Genomic DNA, 5,638 nt, shown 5'->3' on the forward strand with positions numbered 1-5,638 from the left:
TTGCTCACAATCCAGATATACAATATAATCAAGTTATCGACGTAAAAATTGTATCTGTAATACCTGAGAGTGCTCCTGAAATCCGACAGATATAAACTGAAAAGTACAGGCCAAGAACTGAATTCTGCGTCTTCAACCGAAACAGCAGGGACAGATACAGAACTACTTCCCCTATCTCTGACCATCTATGTCCTGTTTGTGTGGCATGCAATCCATGTTAGTACCGAATGAGAAATAGTGCATACCTTTGAGCTTCTCTATTAAAATTTCATGGTGCACTCTATTACAAGCTTTTGAAAAATCAAACAAGACACAAGCATCTGCGGCATATCTGATATCGTACTAAAAAGAAGTTTTTGACAAAAGAACAAAGACAAGTTTTTGTAGAATGAATCTTTCTGTAGGCAGTGGATTCAATAAATCAAACTTCTCCAGGGAGGAGCAAATTTATTCACATGTAATTCTTTCAAGTTACTTCGACAATGTCGGGAGTATCGAGATCAGTCTACGGTCCATAACAGATGCAGAATTTTTTATCTTAGAGATAGAATATACTACCGCAGACTTCTCTCCACTAAATAAGAAAGATTCCATGCATAAATGAATAGTTGAAAATGTGTTCAAGAATAAGCAGAACATAAGGTGCAACAAGTTTCAATAACTTAGAAGAAATACCATCGGAGCTAACCGCATTAGATTTCACCGACTGCTTTATCAATGTCCTTTGTAGTAATATGATTCCAGTAAAATAGCTTGCAAGCAGTTTCGAAGATATCTATTTTTTCAATAGATTTCTCAGTCAACGACGACCAATCAAAACTACGCACTTTCGAAAGACTTTCTCATTTAAAATTCCAACACATTACAACTCGATCAAAGCATCGCTGTCTTAATCCTGTATCTGACATATATATTAAGTCGTGAGCAGAAAGAAATGTCACGCCATACTGGCCAAACTCAATCATTTTCGTACTCATCGACATACAGAACTCGAGCAAAGTACTGGAGTCTCTCAAATGATGCGTTGCCTTGTATGGTACACAGTATAAATTTGCTAAGTCAATTGATGAAATTTTTTAACTGCATACTATCATATATGTCAATGAGCATATCCATATTGAAATCACCGAAAATGTAGTACCTGTAATTAACTTAGAGATCCAGAAATTAATTTTGAAATTCATAGAGATACTCTGTATTAGGAGGTCTGTATACTATGCCAAGCAGAAAATTAGATGCAGACTCCAAACAAACTTCAGCAATAAAAAATTCAGGCCTTCCTCATATATATATATATATATATAAAACATATAATTAACAGAAATATACATATATAATAACAGAAATTATTATCCAAAATCTTAACGACGTCGCTGATAATCATTTGAAGGTCTCTCTCTTTCACACACCACACACGCATACACACACACACACACACACACACGCGCGCGCGCGCATACACACATATATATGTGTGTGATCTTCAAATCATTATCAGCGACGTATTTTGGGTAATAATTTCTGTTTCAATTTCATTTGGTATCATTTCAGCAGGCATTCCATGGACAATAATTGGAGGATATATTTTTATATTCTCCAATATCTTAAGCCCAGTCTTCGCAAGTTCCGACTTAAGTTTTGCTAGATCTGGTTTATTTGCCTCGATCCTTATACCTTTATTCGGCGCATACACGATTTTATTTACTTTCAAAGCACATTTTGCCTGTTTAAGTACATCGAGTACAATCCTTCTTATGTCTTGTGAAAATGCAAATTTATTAGCATGCTTCTCTTCAGGCACCACAAAAAAAGCTAGTAAACTTCAACGTCGACCCGCGAGACATACATATCTTAAATGGAAGAGATTTTACCGCGGATGCGTACGAAAAAAGAACAAACTCGTTTGCCCATGCAAACACCGTGAATCTGATGACCGATCAGATCTCCTTTCTCATGTGCAATTAAAACTTTTTGAAATACTCTTTCAATGTTGCCAACATTTAATCCACTGAATTTCATCCAACAAATTGACAAGGATTATAGATACACCTCCATCCCTGCAAGCACGTAGCGTAGTATCAACCTAATGTCTCCTTTCCTTGCTAGTTAAAATAATCCTACTGGCCAACTCACAATGTCTATCGACCGTTGCTCTATGTGCATTCATTCTACAAACATTAATAAAATCAAACGAACTTTCTGATAAAATATTTGATACACTAGGCCATTTGCTAAGACCGCGTTTTGGCCTAAATCACTCTCGCTATCGCCATCCATCGATAATGCAGAAATTGACCACTCCTCTATTCATCCACGATAAGGTTCACAAGCTTACGCATGCATAGGCTTACAGCAAAACAGGCAGGCCGTTTCCAGAAACATTTCTCAGCAATTCACGAAAGAGCAGAAATAAAAAATCCTTCCCAGAGCCACAAAAACACAAAAAATCCAAGTCTTACATACAACAGAAAGTCAAGCAGAAAGAGCACTCGACTAATCCTGAAGAAAAAAGCTCGCAACGCAGCAACCAGCAAAAAGATAGTCTCAAATGATAGAGCAACAGACAACATGTACACGTATACGGTAGGTAGGTAGGGGGGGGAGGAGATAGGTAAGTGAGTAGGTAGGTAAGTGAATAGGTAGGTAGGTAGGTAAGTAGGATAGATGGGTAGATAGGTAGGTGGTTGAGTACGTAGGTATGTAGGTGGGTAGGTGAGTAAGTAGGTGAGTAGGTAGGTGGGTAGTGAGAGAGAGAGGGGGGGAGAAAGAGAAAGAAAGAGAGAGAAAGGGAGAAAGAGAGAGAGAAAGAAAGAGGATAAAAGTGTGAAGGGCGAGAAATATTTTGGCTTATATATTAAGGCTAAATATACTAATACACATTGAAACAATCTGAAACTTTTGCGCGGATTAACTCGTCGAATTTGGTGATATCGGTTCGGAACGCAAAAGAGGTTCGAACGGAAAGGAGATATGGCACATAGGAAGAGTACGGTTTTGATGTTAATAAAACTTTTAATATTAGATGTATAACTTTACTTCCGCCGTTTTTTTTCCGAAATTCGAGGCTTTATTGTAAAAAACTGGTTATACATTTATGATTCAAAGTATTGTCCATCGCTGGCCATTACTTTCTCCCATCTTTCGGGTAGCGTACGAATCACGCTTCGAAAAAACTGGTCATCTATCCACGAATCGATCCAATTTTTTACTTCTTCGTAAGACCGGAAGTGCTGGTCAGCCAGGCCGTGTGCCATTGATCGAAACAAGTGATAGTCAGAGGGAGCAACGTCTGGAGAATACGGCGGGTGGGATAGGACTTCTCATTTCAACGTTTCCAAGTATATCTTGACCACTTTCGCAACATGGGGTCAAGCATTTGCTGCAAAATCACTTTATCGTGTCTCTCGTTGTATTGCGGCCGTTTGTCTTTCAATGCTCGGCTCAAACGCATCAATTGCGTTCGATACCGATCGCCTGTGATTGTTTCAGTCGGTTTTAACAGTTCATAATACACTACGCCGAGCTGGTCCCACCAAATACAGAGCATGACCTTGGACGTCAAAATCACCGTTCTTGAAGCGTTGAAATCACTCACGACACGTTCTTTCACTAATAGCGGCCTCACCATAAGTATTTGAGAGCATTCGATGAGCCTCAGCCGCAGATTTCTTCATATTGAAGCAAAAAATTAAAACCTCCCGCAAATGACGAGAATTTGGCTCGTAAACTGACATTTTCAATCGAGAATAACTTTATGATGCAGACACAAATCAACTAATGTTTCTATGGGGTTATGTTGACAGATGCCCAAGTTTATTGTATGACGTCTATGATCTATTTATTTCGACCACCACTTACCGCTAAAGCTATCTATAGGAAAACGGCGGAAACAAAGTTGTACACCTAATAGAATCGTATATGTACAATGCGAATTTGATGTGTATCGTACAATGCGAGATATGTGTTTATCGAATAACAATAGCTGAGGCGGTGTGTGTGTGTGTGTGTGTGTGTGTGTGTGTGTGTGTGTGTGTGTGTGTGTGTGCGTGCGTGCGTGCGTGCATGTGTATTTGTATGTGTGTGAGAATGTGTGTGCGAGTGTGTATATTTGTTTCCGCGGAACGCTGTCTCGTATGCCGGATGCTACAGACGGCTTTTTCTGACATAGCGCGATAATGTTAGCAATCAGCTGTACGCGACAGCGCGTACTGATTGGTCGGCGCGCATGTGGATATACACCAGGCGCGAATCCCGAACGCAGGTGCGGCGCGATATTTCGGCGGATCTCAGTGCGATAGCGCAAAGAGCGCGAAGTTATACGCTGATAAACGACGGCTGAAAACCTCGGCGAAAGCGGAGAAGACTCCACTCCCTGGCTACTGTCGATTACTGTGCAGCGAATGTGCTTGCACCAGACGGCCGATAATCATTCAACGAAGACAAAGCACGTTCTATCTCTTTGCTCTGCTGGCGCAAGAACACATTAATATAAAGAAATTATACTAAGAAGAGCTACGAGATAATACAACAAATTTGAATGTACGTAATATAATACAATTGACAAGAAATAAACATAAAAATAAAAACAAAGATAAAATATGTCTACATAGAACTAACGTTTTGACCTCGATTGGGTCATTTTCAAAGTTATAAAATATATATAAAACGGTTAACTAAATATAGACTAAAAATATAGAACAAAAGATGACTATTTATAGTGATACGATGACAAAGAAATGATTAAAAGACCTTGGTTGTTTAGGCCATGACTTCAAATCCAAAGATATAGCTGAATATATGTAGTCGACAAATATTCAGATTCGAAAAAAAATCACTGAGTATAAATCGCAGAATATATGTAGTTGAAAGACGGAAAGTATTGTAGATCCTGGATATATACGCCATGGTTCGATTATAAAAGATATTATCAAATATGAAAATATCACTGATAATGACATTAAGTAAGCCAATTACTAATTAATCTTTTCAATTAATCCGAATTCTGTAAGTATAATATTGAATTGTATAAAAATTAAAATGTACAAAAATTTAAGTTAAGTTTAGTTTAGTTAACAGCAATGAACGTGAAATGTATAAAATAAAATATAAAATTCGGTCATATAAATATGACAAAATTAAAAAAAATACGTGTATAGAACATAAAATGAATAAAATAGATAAAGTCGAATTTAATAAATGTAAACTATCTAAAAAATGTTAGAAACTTAAAATAATTTGTGAAAAAGAAAAAATATCTTAAAAACGCAATGTGAAGTCCGATAATAAAATTGTAGTGTCAGAAATAAAGATCAGTAAAACAGTAAAATTATAACATATTTAAATATAAAAGGAAGCAAACTTGTGATGAGGACTACTCTTTATTGTCAGCCAAATAATGAAAAATAACGATCTGTAGGAAATAATTAAGAAAACTATATGGAGAAGGTAAAATAGGAAGCAGAAAAACTAAAAGGGAGAAAATGTATGATTGGAAAATAGGAATCCGATAACATTTCCGTATCATTCTAGTAGGATATAAGGGAATTCTAAATTACTGTGTTAGTGCATATATGCAGTGTGTGTGTGTGTGTGTGTGTGTGTGTGTGTGTGTGTGTGTGTGTGTGTGTGTGTGTGTGTG

This window comes from Atta colombica, unplaced genomic scaffold (genome assembly GCF_001594045.1).
Source record: "Atta colombica isolate Treedump-2 unplaced genomic scaffold, Acol1.0 scaffold143, whole genome shotgun sequence".
Lineage (NCBI taxonomy): Eukaryota > Metazoa > Arthropoda > Insecta > Hymenoptera > Formicidae > Atta > Atta colombica.